The sequence below is a fragment of the Benincasa hispida genome, chromosome 2 (genome assembly GCF_027475165.1).
Source record: "Benincasa hispida cultivar pf3 chromosome 2, pf3_genome.v1.1, whole genome shotgun sequence".
Classification (NCBI taxonomy): domain Eukaryota; kingdom Viridiplantae; phylum Streptophyta; class Magnoliopsida; order Cucurbitales; family Cucurbitaceae; genus Benincasa; species Benincasa hispida.
Window position 1 is genome coordinate 25,483,513 of NC_143479.1, and position 12,468 is coordinate 25,495,980.

The following is a 12,468-nucleotide window of genomic DNA, read 5'->3' on the forward strand; positions in this document are numbered from 1 at the left end:
TACCATTCGAAATGCTGTCTTGACATCCATTTTCCATATCTCATAGTCATAATATGAGGCAATGGATAGAAGGATGCGGATAGACTTCAACATGGCAACAGGCAAGAAAGTCTCCTCATAGTCAACTTCCTCCACCTGGGTATAACTCTTTGTCACAAGTCTAGCCATGAAGGTTTGCACCTTCCCATCAGCACCCCATTTCCTCTTGTAGATCCATTTACAACCTATAGGTTTAACCCCATCAGGTTGATCTACAAGATCCTATACTGAGTTGAAGTACATAGACTTCATCTCAAGATCCATGGCTTTGACCCATTCATCCCAGTCAACATCCTTCATTGCCTTATGATAAGACAACAGATCCTCAACCTCGCCATTGGTTACATCAGCTAGGATTTCAGTGAAATCCATATAGCGAACAGGTGGGTTCGCAACCCTCCTACTACGTCGAGGTTCCCTCAACTCTTACAGTGGATTTAACCAACCAAATGAACTTCCATCAACAACTTTTGTTAATGGAGCAGGCCTTTCAACAACTCTTGTTGAAACTTCAGTAGTTTCGTTGGAAAGTTCATGCAACACGATTTTATTATGTGGACTGTGCTCCCTCATATGATTATCCTCTAGGAAGGTAGCGTTTGTCGACATAAATACCTTGTTTTTCTTAGGATCATAAAAGTAACTCTCTCGTGTACCTTTAGGGTAGCCTACAAATAGGCATAGCCTCGAATGTGGTTCTAGTTTATTAGGATTAGCCTCAAGCACATGTGTTGGGCAACCCCAAATGTGGAAGTGACGCAAACTAGCTTTACGCCCATTCCACAACTCCAAAGGTGTTCTGGCAACACTCTTGGAAGGAACATAGTTGAGGATATAAGTTGCAGTCTCCACTGCAAAACCCCAAAACGAGTCAAGTAAGGAAGTGTAACTCATCATTGATCGAACCATGTTCAACAAGGTTCTATTTCTCCTCTTCGATACACCATTCTGCTGAGTTGTACTAGGTGTTGAGAGTTGGGAAACGATTCCATGTTTTATCTTATAGTTCTGAACCTCAGAATCCAAAAACTCTCCACCTCGATCTGATCGAAGTGTTTTAATTCATTTATCCAATGCGTTTTCAACTTCAGCCTTGAACTCTTTTAACTTTTCAAAGGATTCGGACTTTCGTTGCATTAAATGAATATACCCATATCGTGAGTAATCATTAGTAAAAGTGATGAAATACTCGTAGCCTCCCCTGGCTCCACAGTCATCGGACCATAAAGGTCTGAATTCATCAACTCTAAAGGCTCTTTGGCTTGATAACCTTTTCCAGTAAAAGGTCTTTTAGTCATCTTGCCTTCAAGGGCATGACTCGCACATAGATAAAGAATTTTCATCTAACTCGCTTAGAAGTCCATTCTTCACCAACCTCTCAATCCTATTGAGATTGATGTGCCCTAATCGAAGGTGCCAAAGTTGGGCATTTTCATTAGGAGAAACCTTAAGTCGTTTTGCGGCAGTTTTCAACATCTCTATGTTATGGAAGGAATTTGTTGCTAACGGTCTTAACATATACAAATTATTATCCAGTTTTGCTGAATAAATCTCAACACCATCTTTTAGAATAAACACTTTATTCACCGAAAAGTTGAGAGTATATTTACATTCAATCAGACACTTTATAGAAATTAAGTTCTGCTTTAACTCGGGAACAACATAAACATCATTCAAAATGATAAATTTATTCTGTAAAGTCAATTGGAGTCCTTCCCACAGCTGAGACGACGTGCCTGGTGCCTACTCACATCGTCACCTCACCAACCTCAAGCTACAGCCAGGATCTAATCCCCTGAAAAAAAGAACAAACATGATTAGTGGCCCCATAATTTATAATTCAGGCAGAATCATCATTCTCCACTAAACAAGTTTCCAAAACTAGTAAATCATATTTACCTTGTTTTACGTTAGTCTTAGCCTTTTTCTTCTTCTTTAACCAGCAAGGACAGTTCCGCTTCCAGTGCCCATCCTAGTTGCAATGGAAACATTTTCCTTTTTCAATCGGTACTAGTCGCCTACCCCGTTGTGCGACAGGTTGTGGGTTAATAGGTGCCTTCCCTTTCTTCTTACCACCCTTCTTCTTATTCCACTTGGTAGTGTTAGAAGTAGAAGGTACAGACTTAGTTCCTGAGGTCGAACCTCGATGGAACTTCTTTGAAGATGAAATAACATTTGCCTCAACAACCTTCTTCTCCTTGCTTTTCAGCAAGGATTGGAATGTTTGTAACTCGTTGAGGAGAGTTATAAGGGAATAATCAATTTTGTTCAGCACAACATTGCTAACAAAGTGCAGGAAGCTTTCTGGCAACGTGTGCAGAATTATGCTAACCTGTTTGCCCTCATCGATGCGGGCCTCGTTCATCTCCGCCATATTGAAGTGGACCATCATTTTCAGAATGTGTTCTCGAACAGATATACCCTTCTCCATTTTGGAGTTGAAAATTCATTTCAGAGCTTCAGGCTTGAGCTATCCAGACGGTTGTCCGAACATCCCTCACAGGGACTCCATGATCTCACGCACAGAGACCATAGGCTCATGCTTCTTAGCCAAAACATCGTTTAGACTGGCCAAAATGTAAGCTCAGGCCTTCTCGTTCGTCCGTGTCCATCTCTCATATGCTTCCCGAACATTTCGAGTGGTAGTCTGAGTCGGAATAGGAGGACATTCCTCCATAAGGATGAGCCTAAGGTCATTATGATTAGTATGGTATTTATTGTGTTTTTTCAACTATCATAGTTTTTGCCAGTCAATTTGTCAGCACCTAATAGAGCTAATGTGGTTGTAGCCATTTTAAAGTTGCTGAAAAACATGAACAAACTTAATAAGTCTATGCATTACCACTTTTAACACCAATTTTAGTTTTAGCAAAAATAGTTCCTATGTACCCTAAGTGAAAAGAAATCTATTTTGCAATGATACCCTAGCGAGGCAGGAAAAAAGTCACTGGTGGGGTGATCAAGTGCCTCTTCACTGGGATGAGACATTCTCAACCATTGGACAGAAAAAAAAAACTCTTGTAATTGACTCTAATAGTCACCATTTCTCAATCCAGAACTGTTAACCTTTAACAATTCCACGTAAGTGGAACCCCTCATTTTAGGCCCTAGAGTCCCACCCTAATGTGCCCACCATAGGGAAAAAGCAGATTAGGATAAGAGACAAAAGCGACATTATCCTATACAGGAGATCAGATAAAGAGTCGTGCAAAATTGCCATCCTTTAAGGGGGACACTTCCAGGGTGCCTCAAGGCGATGCACAAAACGTTATCCAACCTAACGAAAGAGACAGTGAGATATGTTGTTACACGTCCCACTCCCACTTACTATGAACATTCTCTCCATTCACCTTAGTATTGACTTACCCAAACACCATCCTTTAAGGGGACACTTCCAGGGTGCCTTGAGGTCAAGGATAGATCTCATGGTGTGAACATTAGGGAGAAAGGTGAAGAGGTTTAAGTGAAGTATCATATACCCCAAGTACCTCCCACTGAATGTTCTACCTAGGGATTCATTAACTTAAACAATCCGGCTACTGATTTTATCTAAGTGTGAGTTTAATTTGCTAAAAAACAACTCTTGCTTTTGATAATTAAACAAGTTCGAATCAAGTCCCATTAAACTCTTTAACGGACTATCATCAAATTTGCATGCTTGCAACAAAACGATCTAATTCACCTTTCCAGGTAGGTTCCCAGGTAGGGGTGTTTCATTTCCGTCAGCTTAAGTACCCCAGCCTAGACAGAACCCGCCTTAGACAAAAGGTCCCTTATAGATAGATTTGGTACACTTTTATCTTTTATTAGTCAATTTAATCCTATTAAACTGATTAAAAGATTAAACCTTAGGTTCTAATCTCATTAGAACCGTGATCTTAGGTCCATCTCCATCAAATTTTAAAACTCTTTTAAAACAAGATTCAAGTCTAAGTTTGCATGTATGTCTTTCTTATTGATTTTAGTTCTAACTTCCATTATAATAGTTATAAAAGGAAACAACCAAAATCATTCACATTGCTAAGCTAACTAGGTATTTATAACTCTTATAAATTTAACCTATGTGTCATACTTCATGCAATGTCCATTCATTACTATATATAACTCTTATATAAAGAAGTAATGAATTTAGCATGCATGCTTTCATACACCTTTATACTATAATATTTATAATATAAAGATGATGCATGAATATGCTTAATGCATGCATAAATATAACTCTCATATTATATGATGCATGAGCATGCTCTTTGAGTAATTTAATCATGCAAACTACTATATTATAACTCTTACAATATAGAGATAATGCATGACAAATGCATAACCTATGGTGGGATTTAAACTATATAACATATAATAAAAACATACATCTCATGTACATTCACAAAAATTAATGGATCGGGATGATTAGCCTAAAAAAATCGGAAATAAATCTATCTATTACATTAAACCATGGAGTAAACCGGTTCAACAAGCGAACCAGGTCTTGAACTGCTCGGGCGAAGCCACGCTTTCTAATCGCCTAGTAAAATTGATCGAGTAACCACGATCGTGTAGCAACAATTGAGTACCTTTAACTATGCGATGAAGCATGAAGGCCACTTGATCGTGCAGTGCACCAAGTTTAAACGCAAGTCTAAACGATCGTGTAGACGACTATTATGCTATGAAGCATGATCGTCTAGACGATTGAAGAGCAAGTGCTAAGTAACACTTATCAAGTGATCGTGTAGCTAGTGATTATGCGATTAAGTATGATGGCCTACACGATTGTTTAATGCACGCGTGTACCATACAACCAAGTATCCCATACTCAACGATCGTTTACCCCCATCGTTTACACGATCTAACCAACTCTTGGTCTTCTTCTTGCTCAAAGTAATTTGCATCTCCATGCCTTGAAGCTTCATCACGAGCGACTCGAACATACTCAAACTCTTTGAATTACAAACTCGATAGCAAGTTAATATGCCCAAAAACACAGGGGCCCTTACAACTAACTTTGAAATGTAAAAAGTTCATTAACCAGAAGAAATCATCCCAAAAACTCCATTAATCCACATCCACAGATACATTTAACACTTAAACATAATGTAAACATGCTTAAACATCCACCAAGAAAGTAAATGCAATTTTATACAACAATGGATTTGGAATATCAGAACCTGGCTCTGATACCAATTGAAGGAACTCTTATTCAAGAGAACCAGCGAGTGGAAGCAAGATCTTTCCAAGTCCATTATGAAAGAATAAAGGCATTCACAAACATACAGAACAATTATGCAACTTATACAAAATTACAGCATGCTTAAGTAATCAAATACAAAAGGAATGGAGAGATATACCTTTGAAGAACTCTTATTCTGTAAATCTCTCGCTCTCGTGAACAATTGAATAGCAACCTCTCACTGTCGTCACAATCATCTAGTCAATCTCTCGTTGTCATTCAGATCACGAACAGTTTGCTCCTTCAACAAGAACCCTTCGACACTACCACTCGGCAACTTTGGTATTCTCGGAATGAGAATCCAGAAGGTGTGGGCTCTGTGTGAATTTGGTAGATGGAAGGAGGAATAAACGATCGAACTACATGATCAAGTAAGTGGGAGAACGGTTTTGTCTATCGCATAGACTGGGAATACTAATCTCGCTCTCGTGAGAATCGTCTAGGCGATCGTTTAGTCTCTCACTATACATGATCGTTTAGTCTCTCGCTTTACACGATCATTTAGTCTTTCGCTATACACAATCGTTTAATTTATCGTTAGAGGCCTATCGTGTAGTCTCTCATGAGTAAACGATTAGTAATGCATTAAATGAAGTGATCTCTTTGTAACATGAGAACTCTTTTCATTTTATCCTTTAGTTATTCAAAACTGAAAATAACTTACCACTTGCACGGTTAAAGGAGAAATTAAATAACCAAATAAACAATTATCTCATAATTATTTTTAAATATAAATAAATATAATAAATAATTTATCATATTATATTTATAACCTAAAGTTTTAATATCACATCATACGTAATAAAATTAATATGAATATGATTCATGTTAAAACTATATAGTTTGATGAGAGAGGTTAATTCAAATATTAACTATATAAATATGATTCATATAAAACTATCAAATAAAGTTTAATGTGAATATGATTCATATTAAAACTATAAGTTAATATTAATACGAATATGATTCATATTTATGCTATAGGTTATATGAGAGAACATAAACTATAGATTATATTATATGTGGTATAATACAAACTATAGGTTATATATTATATGGGATATAAAATATAGTTGTATTTAATTACACCAATGTAACATAATTAATATAAAAAATAGAGGGAGTTATATCTCTCATATAAAAAGGTATAATAGAGGAGTTAAGGGGTTGATTCAATTTGATACGTGAAATTGAATTTGCGTAGAAGAGTTTGCTCTCTCATCTTCTTCCTCTGTACTCTTCTCTTAAGATCTCTCCCTTCTTCCCTTACCAAAATCATAGGCAAGCCTACACACTCTGCTTTGATTCTCTCCTTGAGGATAATAATGAAGACTTCTTATGGTGGTGTCCAAGAAGGATTGTGGTTGTGTTCGTGTTTGAGCTATTCGAATAGAGGAGAAAGATTGTGACCATTAGAAAAGAATTCGTGAAGAAAAGTTCTTTAAGGATATGTTTTCAATTTCCCTTTCCTCTCTATATATAATTCGTAGAAAAGCATGCTTAAGGGTGTATATTGTTTATCCTCTTAGTTATCTATATTTTTCTATTTTTCATTAAGATTATAAAATGAATTCTTAGACACAAGGTGTTTGCTTCCGCTGTGGGAATTCAATTCCCTTCAAGTGTCTATAGGTTGAATTTTCAAAAAAAAAATTAAAACAAAAACCAAATGGTTACCAAACATGACTATAATATTTTAATTTTGTATCAAATGGGCCCTTAACGTTTAAAAAAAAAAAAATCCTCAAATTCTTAATTTCATGCCCAATAGGTTTACAAAATTTCTAGTTTGTGTTTAAAGGTCATTGACCTCTTCAAAATTCTTTATTAATTCATGAACCTATTAGACATAAAATTAAAGGCTCAGAAACTGATTGAACATATTGTTTAATTAAATATCTAATGACTCTTTATTTTTTAAAATTGAAAGTTGAATGACCTATTAAATACAAAATTAAAAATTGAGGGGCTTATTAAACACTTTTTGCAGTTCAAGGACCTATTGTCTTTTGACCAAATGTGAGCCTTTGACCACTTTGATGAGGGCATATACTCTAACTAGTTAAGTTATCATAACATTGATAGACAGTTGGTTTTTTTTTAAAAAAAAAAAAAAAAAAAAAAAAAAAAATTAAAGACATGAGAAATTCGGATACATAATTTAAAAACCCTAACCTCCTGGTAAACAATATCTCTTAACTAGTTGAGTTATATCGTATAGATAACCAATAAATTTGACAACATATTATTCACATTTTCCTGTAACATGTTTTTATATACATTTTCTTCACATTTTATATTCACATTTTCTTCGTATATGTAACATGTAACATGTTTATTATATACATTTTAACTAATTTGACAAAATAGAGAAAACATAGAGCAGAACCAAACAAATCCTTAACCCTGGATGGACTCCATTGAGGTTCACAATGAAAATTTCCTTAAAAACAATTAATATTTTGCACATTTTTTCAAAGGTCTCCTTTTTCCCTTTTTAAAATTCAAGATTGAAGCATTCTTTGCTGAAGGGGGAAGAACAGGAAAATAAATAAGGAGAAGAAAAAATGACTAATATTTGGATGCTGAGATTAAAAGCTACATATATACCCACAAATATTTATATAAAAATGGAAGCTGACTTGTTCAATTAACACAAATTAAGAAGCAAATACCAACAAATTAAACTTCAATTGCAACAAACAAAAAAAAAAAAAGAAAAGAAAAGAGAAGAGAAAAAGAAAAACCTCAGAAATTACTATTGATATTGACAGTCTCCTTAATCCAAAACGGATATAGCTTAATTGACATATATTATATCTTAGTAAATAAATCTATATTTATGAGTGATTTTGAAATTGTTAAAATCACTTTTGTCACGTTCAAAATTATTATGAAATATGTTTCTTATCACTCAAAATAAATTTGATATTTAATTTGACACTTCTAAATGCAAATGCAAGTTTCATTTCTTCAAAATGGATTTTGAATCATTAAAAGCATATTTAATTATGATTTTAAAAATAAAAAAAAATGAATTTGACTATTTTTGAATTACTCTCAAATACATTATAAAAGTTCTTTTAGAATCCTCCTTCTTTACTGAACTAACAAAAAAATCAAGATCGAGATTTCCTTTAAAATTTATTTAAAATATAATTCTGTTCATATACTTTCAATTATTTAAAGTTAGTCGATGTACTTTTAATAAATCATAAACTTATTGGGTCAATTTTAATTTATTAGATCATAAAAAATAATTTAATGCAATACTAAAGTTCTAAAGAAATGTGAATATATATATTGGAAAACCCAATAATAAACTAATAAGTAATAATAGAGATTATTTTGAAAGTACTAATGTAATGATCAAAATAAAATAAGAAAAAAAATGGTTAAGAACACGTGAAGAATTTTTAACTTAACAAGAAAAAGTCCAAAAATATGTGATTTAAAAAACTATAGATAAAACGACGGGAGAGGAGACTTCACTGCTCGCATTCATCCACTTTTTATTATTATTATTATTTTGAGAAACTTGATTATCAATTTTTAATTATTTAATATGTTCGTGGGTGATAAATTTTAGTTAATTATTTAAACTCAGCTTGTCGGTCTAGACTTATTTAAATTGATTAGGGGAAAAAATATTTTTTCAGAAAAGTCATTTTTATTAACTCTTTTATTTAAAATAAACTTGAAAAGTATTTCAAAAATTTAGATTAATCTATGTATTTTTAATTCTATGACAATTTAGTTTATGAATCTTATCGTGTAACAATTTAACCATTATACTTTAAATTCTATAATAATTTAGTATCTATTGTAAAGATTATTGTTAAAATTTCTAGCATAGATAAATGGATAAGCTAATTACAAACTCAATATTTTTTTTATATAAAATATAAAGTCTACATCATACAATTATAAAAATTGACATCTAATTTTGATATCTTTTCAGTGTTGAGGACTAAATTGTTACATATTTAAAATACATAGATTCGATTGTTACATATAGTTTAAAGACTATATTGTTACAAACTTGAAAATATATAGACTTACAAATCAAAATTAGTGGACTAAATTGTTATTTTTATGAAAGTTTAATATTTTTTAACCTCGAATCTTCGACCATATGCGATGTAGTATATTAAATTAATATTTTAAATTTTAGCAAACAAAAGATAAAATAAAACATAGGACCTGTCTGGCGAGCTGAGTTGAGTTCATATGAATACAGAGTTTATATATCTGTGGAGTTCATATGTTTATGTTTTGAGTGTTTTGGGTGATAAGTTTATATGTCATGGTATCTTATGCAATTTTTTTAAAAAAAAACATAAATAATTTGTTTTTATGATGATTATTTTTGTTTAGAAACTTTTTTATTGAATATATATTAAAAAATTATAGGTTGCACTTTATTTTATTGTTTTTTAAGCATACATATATTGTTGGGAGTTTTAGGAAATGAGTTTTAGGGTTTACTTTTGGATCTTGTATTTTAATTTTTGTTTTTTCTTTTTATTTAAGCAATCATTTTATAAATTTGTGCATGTGACGTTTCTAGTCAAGTCACTTTTATGTTAATACTTTTCATAAAAACTTTTGACAATTTTTCTCAAAATTAGTGTTTTTACGTACTAGTTTGTTTGATTTGTTACATGATAAAAATGATTTTACTAATGTTAAATTACTATAAATAACGACCGAAAATACTATGAACTAATAAAAATATCTTGAATTCGATGTTTTGATGGAATTTACATAGTTTTGTGTTGACAAATGTATATTTATTGACAATTTTGTGTGTGTGTGTGTATATATATATATATATATATATATATATAAGGTTCTATTGACGGTTTTAAGTCACGAGCATCACAAACTAAAAAAAACTCGCGTGTCTATAAAACCCAAATTTGTAGTAGTCGTAATTTAAAATAATGGTCGTTAGAGTTGGTAGTGTAGCCACAGTCAAAGGTCGTCGAAGTTGGTCGTCAATAGACATGGTTGGATGTTGCCTGAGTTGGTTGCAGGCGGTGGTCGCCAAAGTTGGCTGTCAAAGGTGGTTGCCAGAGACAGTTGTCGAAGGTGGTCGTCGAAATTGGTTGTCGGAGTTGAGCAACAAGGCATCAGTGGTGATAAGAGCTGAGTGCACTGTTTGCCGATATGATATGAAATGTCGGCGACATACGAAATTGGCCTCTCAAATGATGAGTCTCAACTCATCTCTTCCCCCTAAATATCCATAATGTTTATATATAAAAAAAAATGTGGTATTCATCCTTTTGGAAATTTAGACCGTTTCAATTTGGAAGATCTTTTTGTAGACGTTTGCCCCTAATTCAGTCGGGGTTCGATATTCTGAATTTTAAGAGTTTCAATTTAGTTTATTTTGTGTGAGTTTAGTTTCTATCGATCCCTAGTGGTATGGTTTTTATTTTATTAAAAAAAATAAGATTAGTTAAAAGTGAAAAAAGGTAAGAAATATTCCGAAAAACTATTATAAAGATGTAAATCATATCCTCTAAATATGAAATACGAAAGATATGGTAAATTTTAAACTAATTAAATATTTAAATTATCTTGTATCCTCTATCTTTACCTCCCTTATACAGATGGAAATAAAAAGTTATAATTGTTTTTTGATACTGAAATATTGTAGCTTTACAGTTTTACGTGACGAAGAAGTTGATGGACTAAAATAGTTTTACACGAGAGTCTCGTTAGAGGTGGTATTCATTGGAGTTGGTCGTACAAGGTGGATGTTAATGTTGGTTGACAAAAATCGTGTGCACTGGAGTTGATCATCAAATATGGTCTTTATTGGATTTTGTCATCGAAGGTGGTTGTCGGAGTCCGGAGTTGATCATCAAAGTTGACCAAGCGAAAGTGGTTGTTGGAGTTACTTTCGTGCAAAGATGGTCGTTGGAGTTGGTCGCCAGAGTGTCGTTGGAGGTGGTTGTTGGACCCCGAAATTGGTCGTCAGAGTTGACTATCAAAGGTGGTCATCGGAATGTGTCGCCGGAGTGTGGTAGTGGTAGTCGTCGACGGTGGTCGATGGGAGGAGCCATTGAAATATTAGGAGGGAAAGTTGGGGTGAGGTGGATGGAGAGTTGGGATAAGTTAGTGGGGCAAACATTGAGTCGGCAATTTTTACCAACTCAACTCGTGTTAGTGTATCAAGCACTCCTAAATGGTTAATGCTTCGTTTAATAAATATTTAGTTTTTGAAAATTGTGTTTGTTTTTTTAACAATGTATCTACCATGATTTTCATATTTCTTAACTAAACATCCGATTTTTTTAGCTCAATCCTAAAAGAAAAAACAAATGTATAAAAATAACTATTTTTATTTTTCAATATTTTAAAAATAAAATAGAAAAGTGAATAACAAAACATATAAACTAGCGAACGAAGTAGGGTTTATAAACTCAATTTCAAAAAATCAAATAATTATCCAAAGAAACATTTTTTTTAAACTTACCTGATTTAAATTGTTACAAATAAATTGTTATTTAAATGGAAGTATGAGACCAAATTGTTATGGAATGAGAAAAAGTAACAATAAAAATGGAGAAAATAAATTAGGGAGCATGAAACAAGTGTAATCTTCATTCAACTTTGTCGAGTTATGTATGTCTTTTGAATGTTTCATAAAGTCCTATTTATGGTCACAGTAGCAAAGGTAGATTTAGTATAGGTCAAGGTCCGAGTTCCCTTCAATTTTATGTTTTTTTATAATTATATATATATATATATAATTATCTTTTAACCCTTTTTAGATCCAAGTTCAAGTCTCATTTATTACATTTATTTTTACTAAATTATATAAAACTTTTCGTCAACAAAATTTCTTGATCTGTCATTGCACATGAATATAAATTTAAAAAACGTATAAAAAAATATTAGTCATATAATTTTTGAAATTAAAAAAATATCTAACAAATTAAAAATTAAACTTATAAATATTACTTTCACCTACAAGTTTCTTCCATAGTTACCTATTTTTTTTTATCAATGATTTAAAAATCAATCCAAAATTGGAAAACTAAATAAAAGTAGACCATGTTTGGTAACTATTTTATTTTTTGTTTTTGTTTTTAAAAATTAAGTTATAGAACTACTTCTACCTTTAAATTTATTACCTTGTCATCGAAACTAAGTTTTGGAAATTAAAACAAGTAGTTTTTCAAAAG